This window comes from Pantherophis guttatus, chromosome 1, assembly GCF_059756535.1.
Source record: "Pantherophis guttatus breed Tessera chromosome 1, ASM5975653v1, whole genome shotgun sequence".
Lineage (NCBI taxonomy): Eukaryota > Metazoa > Chordata > Lepidosauria > Squamata > Colubridae > Pantherophis > Pantherophis guttatus.
This window is the reverse complement of record NC_142063.1, coordinates 236420938-236434064: the sequence shown is the minus strand read 5'-3', so window position 1 is coordinate 236434064 and position 13127 is coordinate 236420938.

The following is a 13127-nucleotide window of genomic DNA, read 5'->3' as shown; positions in this document are numbered from 1 at the left end:
TATAATTTACCTGTAGACAAAAACATTCTTTTTCTAACAAAATTATCAGAATGTCACAGAACAAACATAGTTTCACCTATGTTTCATCTAGTCTCATTTTACTTTCCTTGCCCGAAGCACTTAGGCTTCAGTTCTGAAATAAATATGTTCTTTTGTGTTTATGGCAAAACCCTTGTTTACCTCTGTTTCATGGTAGAAAGAATGCAGCTCACACAGTTATTTCTGCCTTAGGGTAAAAATAATGCTGTTCGTTATGTTCTTATATTGTAGTAGTGTGGGTGGGGGGGGGAGGGGGTGGTGGCAGATCATCTAGTGAAGGTTTTGGATTTTGCTTTGCCAGAAAAATACCTTGGAAAGGAAGAAATCAGGAATAAACTCAAAGTTAAACAATCATGTCCTTAGATGCCTACAACTTTTATGTTGTTGGGAGCATATAATGCTGACATTAGAAGGACCACTATAATAATTTTTCATTTTTTTTTCATCTTGGCTTGTTTTACATGCAATCCTTGTTTGACTCATTGCCAAATAACAGTTCTTTCAACTGTAATCATTTGTATTGCTGACCTTTCTCCTTTTCCATTGGAGGTGCTGTGACCTATTTTCAAGACACCACTGCTCCTATGTTCAACAGCTCTGCAATTATTCTTTTCCAGGCCAGAAAAGCAATTTATAAAAAAACTGACATAGCTATTTCAGTGGTTTTGAATATTTATCTTGCCAGGGGCAAGTTTGTGGTGGACAAAATGGCAACAGACTTTCTCCGCATTTTATGTAGTACTGAACATTGCAACTGAACCAGAAACACTTGATAGAATGGCCCATTTCAGCCATAAAGTTCACTGGGGGATTTTTAGAGCTAGTTGCTATTGTCCAGTCTACTGTGCATCATGTAAAAACTGTGAGATTGAAAATCTGAACTCTTATTCTGAGATTCACAAAACAATAATAGCATAATAAATTATTATTCATGTGTTTCCTTTAGAGCAGGGCTGTCAAATTCCCGGTCCATGGGAAACAAAGCAATATAAACTCAAATCTTTGGTATGGCTATAATGCTGCTGGTAAAAAGAAATGCCTCAAAAATATAGAATTGTGTTTTTATCAGGGAACGAGATGGTAGGCTTTGTTGGCATTTTGAGGCTCTTTAACTTTGACAAGCAAAAACATGTAGCAAACCTCAATTATATAGCAAAAGCAGTTGGAAAAAAATAACTGATCAAGGGCTTGTCTGCTATAAATTAAAGGCTGTTATAAGAGAATATTAAACAGCTGCTGCCTAGACTTGCTCTTGAAAATTGTAAGCAGGAACGTGGATGACTCAGTCTCATGTGATGTGCAGAGAGAGGTGATGTAATGAGTGTGAAATACACATGACTCCCAGGAGAGCAACACACACACATACACACATACAAAAACACACACACACACGGTGTGGCCAATGTTCCTTTTATTCTACATTGTGGACAAAAAGACAATAATGCCAACATTATGCCTACACCTTTCTTTGTTGTTAATCAATTCAAATTCTAACTTCCTATATTCACATAACAAAAGGGAGATAATGCGGATTTATGATGAAAATGATTGGTTCAAAATGGAATGGAAATATGTAATTTTCATCACCCCCTGTTCAATGTTATTTTGTCCCACACTCTTCAACAGTAACTATCTTTGAAAGCAACAATCAAAGACTTTCCATTTTTAATATTGATGAACCACATGAATGCTCTATTTTGTGGGAGGGAACTAAATGTTCTTTGGATTTAAGGATAGATTTTTCTGGACAAATGTACATGAAATATTGATGGGCTCTGACGTAGATTAGATCTATGTAAAGCACTTAGTGGCAGGGAAAAAAGTATACATTTCTATCGGAGACCACATGTTCTGCTTAGTTTGTAATTGAGAATTGAGAATTAAGGATTGGATTGAGAAGCATCAGTTACTTCTGGATCTGTACATGTTTCTTTTGATTCATTTTCTGATAAGAAAATTTCACAGTAAAACATTCAAAATCTGTTCACTAAAAGTGGGTAGAATGAACACACAAATGACATTTCTCATACCCTCTTGAAATTTCTGAAAGTCTGCTTTTTATTGTGGTCTTTGTGAATCAGCTCTTGGATGACTGACTATGTGAAAACCACTTTAGGGGAGGTAGATTATAAATTATATATTGTATATGATTTAGTTTAAGATTTGTATTCTGATTTAACCCCGTGCTCAAGGTAGCTTATGAAGAATTGTTACCTCAAGTTGGGCTGAGAAATAGAGACTGGCTAGAGTCATCCAATATATTTCCATGGCTGTGATTCTAGTCCAATATCTCAATCAATGCACATGTATATCAATGCCCGTGTACATCTTCCCTCCTTCCTTCCTATTATTCTATTTTTGATGATCTTCTGACAAATAGTTTTACAAGTTTTGTCTTGTTTGAAAAACTTACAAAAACTTTATTTTAACCAAAATAAATAACTCAGGCAGCATTATCTCTCAGCCTTTGTCTTGTATTTACATTTTAATCTTACTTTCTCACTCAGAATTCATCTTTCTTGATGAAAATAGCTATATAATTGTTCTGTTATTCTCAACATATTCATATTCAGTGCTATGGTATCCTATACATATGTTAATAAATGTTTAGGGTGCTATGTCAAGAACATAGCAAGATTATAAAACTCTAAGAAAATCCACTATTAGTAAGAGGTCATGGCATTTTATTTGTACAGGGTTTTTTTTTTTTTTTGAACTTTGAAGTTTTTGCTGAACAAGGGAGTGGGAAGTATTTGAAGCAATTGTACATTAACAGCCTGGAGTTTCCTGTTTGCGTTAACATAAACGAGAAGTGACACTGCATTGCATGTGGATGATTACTGGCATTTACGTAGTACTGGGAGTTGGTTACAACTTTCATGTGTCAGCAAAAGAGGGAGGCATTTTCTCTTGGCTTTACAGAAAATATGTGATAAGGCTCCAGAACACTGTTTGCCTTGAAACTAGCTTTGTTCAGAGCATATCCAGCCACAATTTTCTTTTTTTTTTTAAAGAAATAGTCAGGAAGATCCTGGATCAAAGTGACCTAGTTTCTGTCTCCAGTCAAAACACTATGGAACTTCTATATTGGGACTTATTTGCTTTGGTGAATTTGGGAAACATAAAGCTTTAAGTGAGAACGTTTTCAAATTGAACTGTAATGGTCATGACACACAATAGATGAAAAATAACCAGGAAGGCAAATTTTGTTTAGCCATAGAAACTGACGCCTATGAAATGTTTTCTTTCACTAGGAGGAAATTCAAATGTTATTGTCCCTGGGTTTGTTTGTTTTTTTCACATTGACACCATTCCACTGTTTTGGTGTTACATTGAGTAACTGGGAAAATGGGGCAATTACAATTTGATTCCCCATTATATGAGTGGTCTTTTTATAACTGATCAAATTAATGGAGTGAATGTTGTTGGATTGCACCCGAGGGAAAAAAAGTTAGCCATCACTAGCCTACGATTTTCCTGGTGGTTTTTCCTTCCAACTATTAATCAGGTCAGACCTCACTTAGCTTCTCCTGGTATATGTCAGTCTTACTGACTGGTGTGTGATTAGATAAGGAGCACAAATGCAGCAGTGGCTTCACATCAGCATTAGGAGTTTGGTAGAGATTTGCCATCATGGTAGATTCTGAAACTTGGGAAATAGTCTCATTTTATTAAAGAGGGAGAAGGGACATTGGTTTAAATACAAAGCTAAGATTGTAATAGGAATCACTTGGTACTGTACTGGCTCTTAATTCTCTGCAAACTCTAGATTTAAAACATAAAAATATGCCCATGTTTTGCTGTCCTGATAGCTAAATAATAATAGTTTCTGATAGGCTTTAATTTGGATTAAGATGGATTGGGAGATGGTAATGGTGATCTTAATGACTCAAATACAATTATTGCTTCGGTATTTTTCATCTCAGGGCATGTGAAAACAGCTTGGAGACTATTAATAAGGAAGCAAAGTGTAACAGGATTAAATGGGTCCCCAACCAAGAAAGCAAAAGCCAGACTAAGACCAAGGTTACACATAGAATGCACATAAGAAGCATTGGGCTCAGCAGCCAGTCCAAATAGTGATTTCTTCTTTTCCCAGAAAAATTTCCCAGCATGCCCAGGGTAAAACAACAACAATCAACTGCCGACTTTGCAATGACGAAGTTGAAACTGTTTCACATTTAATATATGAGTGCAGCAAAATCGCGCAAACTGATTATTACAAAGCTAGACATGACTGAGTTGCTAAATTAATCCATTGGTCATTATGTAAAAAATACAACTTACCTGTATCCGAAAAGTCATGGGAACATAAAGTAGAAAAAGTTGTCAAAAATGAGAAGGTGGAGATGATGTGGGACTTTCGAATACAGACGGATTGTCATTTGGAACACAACACGCCAGATATCACAATTGTCAAAAACTGAAGCATACAATTTAGTGATATCGCTATACCAGGAGATGCCAGAGTTGAAGAAAAAGAACTGGAAAAAATCATGAAATATTGTGATCTGGCCATCGACACTACGTGATTATGGATGAAACATGTAACTGTGATACCCATTGTCATCGGGGCACTTGGTACCATGTCCAAGAATTTTATAGAACACATCAAGAAATTGCAACTTTCTGCAATAACACCAGTGGAACTGCAAAAAACTGCATTACTCGGAACATCGCACATTTTAAGAAGATACTTGGTTGATACCTAGAATGCTGGCAGCTACCCGTATCAACCATCAGCACCAGTCAATGATATTTGTGATACATTTTTAAATGTTCAGTTCAGTTTTCTGAGTTTCATGTTTAATTAATAAAAGAGATAACAACAAGAACAACAACAACAATAAAAAAACATGAAAAAATTAAAAGCAAAGATTAAAATTAAGACTATGTGCAGTATTGCATACCAATAGTTCAGGGCAGAAAATAAAGGGCTGTTGCTGAATGGTTAAGTACAGATACTGTATTTGTCGAAGTTTGGTAGAGCAAGAGCCATAGTGCAATTTACCAAGCACAGAAATATCTCCAGTTCTATTCATTCACCACTGCACCGCTTTTTCACTCTCAATTGTACATATTTCTACAGACATCTCCCTGCTTTCTTCAGTGGCACTAATTTTTCTATGGCATTTTTCTTGTTAGTTCATCCTCTGATTCCACCAAACACATTCACAGGAATTTGTATTTACATTTCTGTCAATATTGAAAAATAGATAAAATTCTGAGTAGCATTCATTCAGTCATTCAGTTTTCTTTGCTTTTCCTTTGTGAGGTCATGCCTCATAATAGTGCTGACAGGTGCATGACCTCACAAAGGAGAAGTAAATAAAACTTTTTAGTGGGCTGAATGAAAGCTATTCACTCAAGAGTTTTTATCTCTGTGTGGGCGCAGAGTATACTGTTCCTTACTCAGGATTGGTTTTCTTTTTAAATGCATTTACATATCTTAGGTTTGATTTATTTTACAGTATTCATTTGTTTATTTGTTTCTTTATCATATTTATTATATTTGTTAGTTTAGTTAGGTTTAGTCTAGTCTAGTCTAATCTAGTCTACTCTACTCTACTCTAGTTTAGTTTGGTTTAGGACATTAAATTAATCATGAAGACATTCCTATATTAGGAACTCCTTACCTCAAGGAGAAAGCCCTCCTTGAGGTAAGAGATCCTCTATTTTATTTATTTACTTACTTGTCAACTTGCATGTCTGACTCCAGGGTGTAGGATTCAAAGAGGTAACATGACAGGTAGCATGACATAAATAATGATAATGATGATGAAGTAAAACAGGAATTGAAGGAATCTAGGAACAAGCAAAAATTGTTTTAGAATAACTTTGGAACTTGAATATTTTAAAAATATTTGTACATCTTCTTTCAGGCCCTTTATTGGTGAATTGTGTTAATAGCTTTAGTTTAAACACATCCACAGGACAGCCAGAAAGGCTGGGAAACATGACTCTGTGACCTTGCTTGGGGCACACAGAGAAATACACAGTCATGGGGCTGGTTAGAGTCCTCAAATCCCTTTTCCTAATTAATTTTTAACATTGCTGGCCTCTTTTTAAATTTTACATAGGTGCTTCTGTTTCATTTGTACAGCGCCTATAGTCCCTCTGGGAGGGAGATGGTCAATTCTTAAATATGATAAGTAAACAAATAAATAGTGAGTGTTCTATTTTGATGATACACTAAACTGCATTTGCCATTACTGGTAGTCAGGGTTAAGGGCCGTATGGATGAAGCACCCATTAGAAAATAGTGAACATTGTTGCTCCACTATCCCATGTCCCTTTTTAGCACTGGAGAAGGTTCAGCATGTTCTTCATCCCTTTTTCAATTTATCAATTGGATGGTCGGAAGTAGTGGGGCATGAGAGAGAAAGCCCCCCCCGTTTCCTACTGTTTGGGGCTGTGATAGGTGGAGACAATCTGCTGCAATGCATGAATGCTGTCCCCTCCACCATATACCTGCTCCCATGACAATCCATTTGTTTACATCATTGACCACTGTACAAAAGGATACAAGCTCCTCTGCCCAAACAAAACACCTGAGGGGGAAAAAAAGCAACATTTAGAAAAGCAGCCTCTCAGTTCATAAGAATTGACCACGGATTGGAAAAGGGCCTTTGAATTGGGAAGGAAAATGGCAGAAACAAATATTAGCATGTCAAACCATGGGGTTGATCCCATGGCCACTGTCATGCAGCACACAGCACATCTATCACATGCATGGAGTCAAGAAACAATTGAAATAGTCTGTTATGTGCTTATGAGCACATTATATCAATTGTATCATGTGTAGGCTAGACATGTTGTCTATCTGCTTCTTTGGCAATTTTTTTTAAAATGGAAATTGTTGAAAAAGTGGTGGGACTCAAGACTTAGGCAGAAAGGGCATTGGTTGCCCCTGGTGGATGAAATTGTTGTGGTTCGCCAGCAGCCTGCGGAGCTGGCAGTGGAGTTGGACAACGATGAGGCCGAGGAAGAACATGGACTGGTCCTGGAGGCTGGGGAAGGCCCGGATGAGGGCTCTGCGTCGGAGGCAGAGATGGGGCCAGGGCCATCGGGGAGTGATGTGCGGATTCCAGAGCCTCCAGAGGCTGACAATAGAGAGGCAGAAGAACAGGAGGAGCCTGTTCCTAGTGCACGTATGAGAAGAGCTGCCAGAAGGCAAGAGCAGCTAAAGCAAAGAGGACGATTTGGGAGTAAGGCCAAGAGATGATTGGCCCCTCCCATAAAGCTTAAAAGACCAGCAACGGCTCTTAGGCTCTTTGTCGGAAAACGACGTTGATAGTCTTGCTGCACTTATCTCTTGTCAGCATCTTCTCCTTTTGAACTTTTGCCAAGAGAAGCCTTTGGCAGTTTGCCTAATTATACCAAGGTTGCTGATTAGACTGAAGAATTTATGTTATGTTATGTTATGAAGAGTTTGCTTTAATTTAGTTTGGACTACACTGAGAATGAGTTAATTCTCAGCTGTTCTAATAAAGTCTGTTTGTTTTGGAACTGTTTACGTCGATTACTACCTACTTGGGCCTGGGTCACAACAGACAGTCTCAAGACCTGCTTGGAAAATGCACCCTTCTTGGTTCTTTTACATTTCTAGGGCCCTTCAGTATTATTAAGCAAAATATCCTGGACTGCTTACAAGGGTTGGAAGTTGAGAGCAAGTAGTGATTCTGCTACTTCCTGAGTGGACAGACCAGTTGATGGAAATAAGGGAGGAGAAGTCATCCAGTGGCTGCTCACTTGACTACCTGAAGCTGCTATGAGGAGGTCATCCATCAGTTTGAGATGCAGTATCACTGATACACTGATGATAACCGATTGCATATCCCCGGAATGTGCCAATGATAGAGTGACCTAGTATTTGGGGGCTGTTAGGCTCAAAATGAACAGGCTGAAATTGAATCCTATGTTGTTTGTCCAAAAAAAAAAAATCTCTCAGTTTAACATCACTACACACAATGTTGGTACCAGAACAGTACATGTACCAATGTCTTCTGTGATAATCAGCCCAGAACCATATCAGGACAAACTGGCACAGACTGGCTGATTTTATAGTATTTTTGTACCACTGACTCCATAAGAATTCTTCACAATTTACAAACAGCTGCATAAAATTAGTAGTCAGAAGGCTCAGAGTCACCTTACTAGAGATGGGAGGATCCGAGCCTCTGACCATGCTGTCATCAATATCATCTCAGAGACACTGTCAATTGTTCATACAGCAAGGTTTATATTGTAAGAAGAGGGCCATTATAATATCACTTTAACCATGGGTGGGTTCTACTTACCTTTACTACCGGTTTGCATCGTGTGGTCTTCTGTGCATGCGCAAATCAACTTTGATGACGTCTGGCTCAGTGGGCGGAGTCTCCCACCGGTTTTACTACCAGTGAACCGGTCCAAACCGGGGGCAACCCACCACTGACTTTAACAGCAGAGCAACTAAAGGCAACTTCAGCTGTCCCTGCAGCTGGCAGGGGCAACATTCAGGTGATGTCATGAGGATTGTTACTTAACAGTGGTTAGTAAGGGTCTTTAGGCTATTTTAAAAAAACATGAATACAATCTGCCGATTTTGTAGCCTAAGGAAATCTGTGAACAAATATAAAAACAAAACAAAACCCCAACCCTCAAGCAAATTCAGTTTCAGCTCCTATGATAGCAGCCTGATTTAATTTTACAGAAAATAGTCTATTATGTGCTGCTACTGTAGAGGCAGAGCAGGTAAAAATGAACTCTTTTCATTAACGTATATCCAAATACAAAGACCTACAAACAGAAATAGAAGGACTGTGGCAAAAGCAACAAAGGTAGTACCAATTAGTCACAGGAGCCTTGGGTGTAATCTCAAAACAACTTGAGCACCACTTGAACATTCTCAGCTTTGACAAATTTACCATCAGTCAATTTGGAAAAGGCAGCTTTAGTCAGAACAACTTCGATCCTGTGGCGATATCTGTAACACCATCAAACATCCAGATCTGCCTATCCCAGGTCTTGGAAAGGACTCGATAGGTAGACAAAGGTGCCAAATCCAGTCTGAACATCTGGCAGATTGTGCGACGAATAACAACAACAATAATAATAGGTGAAACAAACTCTGGAAGAGGAAAAGACACGGCTTAAATGACTACATAAAAAAAAAACAATAATATTGAAAGCAGAATATCGAAAAGAAAAATTGAGCATCATGTTTCTAACTGGAAAAAGAAGCCTACGCACAGCAATACCTGAAGGACATTGAAGAAAAAGCAGCTACAATGCTAACATGGAGCTGGTTGAGATCAGGGGTGCTGAAGAAAGAAACTGAAAGATTCATTGCCCAAGAACAACCCTTGCAGACCAATTCCATGAAAGCAAGAATTCAACATGACAGTAATAGCAGCAAATGTCACTTATGTAAGGAGAAAGATGAAACAATGGATCACCTTATCAGTGGCTGTAGCAAAATCTCACAAACTGATTATCTACAACGTCATGATTGGTTTGCCAAAATCATATATTGGAAGCTTTGCCAGACATTTGCTTTTGAATGCAATAAAAATTACTGGGAACACCAAATTCACTAAGTTCTTGAAAATGAACAGGTCAAGATCCTGAGTTTCATATTTAATGAATAAAATAACAACAACAACAACAACAATAATATAATGCATCAAGACATTAGGCCAAATGAAATCTTAAAACAGAAGCAACAGTTGCTTCACTTCCAAGTAGGCAGGCAAGGAAGCACTCAGGTAGAGCAATTGGTTGCTTCTGCTCTTTCCTTTCTCTTCTCATGTTTCTCATAAAAGAAGAGAAAGCTTCTTGTAGCAAACTATGTAATCTGCTAGCCAGAACATCCAATCTGATCATACAATATATGATATGTTTTTCAGAACCAGCATCATCCTGGGTTATGTGCAGATGGTCAGCCACAGGAACAAGGTTATAAAAGGTCCTACTCAAATGTTTTTATTTGAAAATGTCTTTTCATCTACAGAGTTACTGATTATCTTTGGAACATCCACTTAATGGATATTCCATAAATATCCATAAATTACAGGAGTTTTTGACCTCTCTTTGGCCATCTGACAGCTGCCTAGGTTTTGCAACCTGAATATTGTAACTCTTTACTGTATGTGAAGAACTTGGAAGAAGCATGTCTCTTGCCCTCCCCTACCCCATCCACTTGTCATCCAAGATAACTTTGCTTTGCTCCTACCAAGTACTTCAGGACTACTTTGCTCCTATTCCCACCAAGAGGTTGCTGTTGAGGAGTATCCAGAAGCTTTAACTGGTGCAGAATGCAGGGGCATGGACAGTTATGTGTGCTTCTAGAATAACACATGCTAAATCTATGCCATGTGCTTCATTGGTTGTCATTTTGCTTCCGGGTCCAAATCAAGATGCTGGTTTTAATCTTGAAAGACCTTCATGGCATGAGGCGAGGTTATCTGAAGGACCGACTGCCTCTCCCCGATTGTATCTGCCTATTCCATCAGATCTGTCAGAAAGGGCATGTTATTAGTCCTATTTGATAGAAAGCTACATTTGGTGAGTCCCAGGAAGCAGGCTTTTTCTGTATAGCACCCACTGTATGGAACATTTTCTCCCCGTCCACATGTTCCCAAATGAGGTAACTCCACTCCTGTTAATGTTCATGAAGTCTTTCAAGTTCTTCAATGTTCATGAAGTCTTTCAAAGTTTAGAGTAATGCTACTTTGTATAACAGTTAGCTTTACAAAATCATTTTACATAAAACATTCTACTTCTTAGCAGTTTATGCAAAGCTGATAAATTGTAGTTCAAAAAATAATTTGTTTTTCTTTCTGGAAAGTGTATCCTCTTGAATAACATGCTTTCTCATCAGAATCAAGTCCTATTGTGTTATTATAAGGAAGTCAGCAATTGGTACTGTGCTTGCTGTTTTAATGTGGACAATCTGATGGGCAAATCTATCGCATCCACACGATGCATGTTTTATCTTAGTCTTAGTTATGGATTATTTCCATTTGAAATTATGTGCATTAACCCTTTTTTCTTTTAATGCTTTATTTTTAATTAGCTATTTACAAATATAGAAAGATACTAAATATTTAGTTAAAATATCAATAGAGAAAGAATACAATACTTTACAATATTACCTTACACCCATCTACTGAAAAGTAAAGCCTGATTACTTTAATAAGGCACAGAAAGTGTTTAATATAACATATATCCAACCAAGTGCATACTGAACTGCATGTTACAAGAATACACAAGAGAACACAAGAAGAGCATGAATATTGCCAAAAGCCTGCAAATATAGGAAAAAAGTAAATCACAATGGCATGTTTTCATATTCACGACTGCTTATTCATAAGAAGATAAATCATAATAATCTTCAAGTTAATGTATTTAAAAGTTAAAATTATCCTTTTGACAAGACATAGAATGATTTTTAATTATCATATTTCGTAGTTGCCAAGTGATAACCGTCCAGGAGGATGCACGTTTGTTTGTTTAAATAACTGCCTTATTGCACAATACATTGTAAAAATTAAATAATAAGATATTAGAGCAGTTGATGTCTGATTCTTAATATCTCACTCTTTCAGTTTTGCAATGTTTTTGGTGTGTAAATAGATGGTATTATATTGCCACCTAGTGATCTATAGCCCAGATGTAAATACACACAATTTTTTTTTCACCAAAAATCTTTAGCATGCATTCTGTTCTTGCTGATAAAAAATAAAGGCCTACTGAGATCTTAAAATGCTGCTAATAAAATGTATCGTGCTTATTGATAATGATGACAATATTGGTGGTTTTGTAAATCAACCATACATTTGAGGTAGCTTTTGCTTTAATTTCTGAAAGAATAGATACCATATTTACTGATCATTATTACCCAAACATTTCTGTTGATTGTTCCCCCCCTCTCAAGGAATAATGCATACTTATTTGTTCTTTTGTAGAAAGTCAGCACCCACCCACCCTCCTAGAGAATGAAATATTTTTGGGAATATTAGAAAGGCAGGATAGAATATTTCCCCTAAAGGAGAAATGGGGGGAAAAAAATCTTGAGGCAGAAACCAGCCTGTCTCCCTGCCCCAAGCAGAAACTGAGGAGGCCAGCTTTTGAAAACGCAGATTTGGTAATCCATTCAGAAAGACTGGGTCAGACAGAAACTTCAGATAAGCAACAAGCCAAAGGTTGACAAGATTAGCTCAGACAAACACTTAGGATTTTCATTTCCCCGTTTGCCTATAGAGCCAGCCACGACCCCTAGATGACCCCATAGAAATCAAAAAGGGATAAAAACCCACCCTACTCTCAACTCCATTTTGTCAGCTGCCCCAGAACCACAAACCCTGGTGGTTTTGTTCATCAATAAAGGGAACCTTCCTTTCCAATAAGCCTCCATTTTATTCCTGGCTTGGAACTGAACCAGATGGATTTTGCTTCCAACAATTTTAAAAACCAAAACACTAACCTGTTACTTTTATGCTGTGGGGAAAAAAACCTGTATAAGAGTTATTTGCTTACCAAACTACTGTATTTTCCTTGCTTCCTTATTTATATTGTTTTATTGTAAAGCACAGGTAGTACATTATACTATTGGATACAGTGATATTTATGGAGTGCTGGCTACAGATTATTAACCCTGATGATTTAGATAGTTTACACTTTTAAAGATACCGGTAAATGAAGATTTAGAAATTATTAACTGTGATTTCTAAAACGTTAATGTTGTTCAGCATAAGGTTGCTTAAATTTTACATTTAAAGCTGAGTGTGGCATTATAATAAACTGCAAAATACATTAAATTGTTCACATTTTAGGCTTAATTCTTAACACTAAGATTGCCAGGGTACTGTTTCTTATTGTTTATGCATGTCAGAAAGAAGACAATAAAAAACAAACACCTTTTCTAATTTTCCCTGTCTTGTGCTTCTAACAGTTTGCGGTGAATGCGTTAAGCAACAGCCTTCATACTTTTGTATATACCTGCTCAGTAGGGCTTTCGGCCCCCCCTAAGCGGTATTCTTTTTTATACAAAGTCAGCTTATTGCCCCCACAATCCGGGTCCTCATTTTACCTACCTCGAAAGG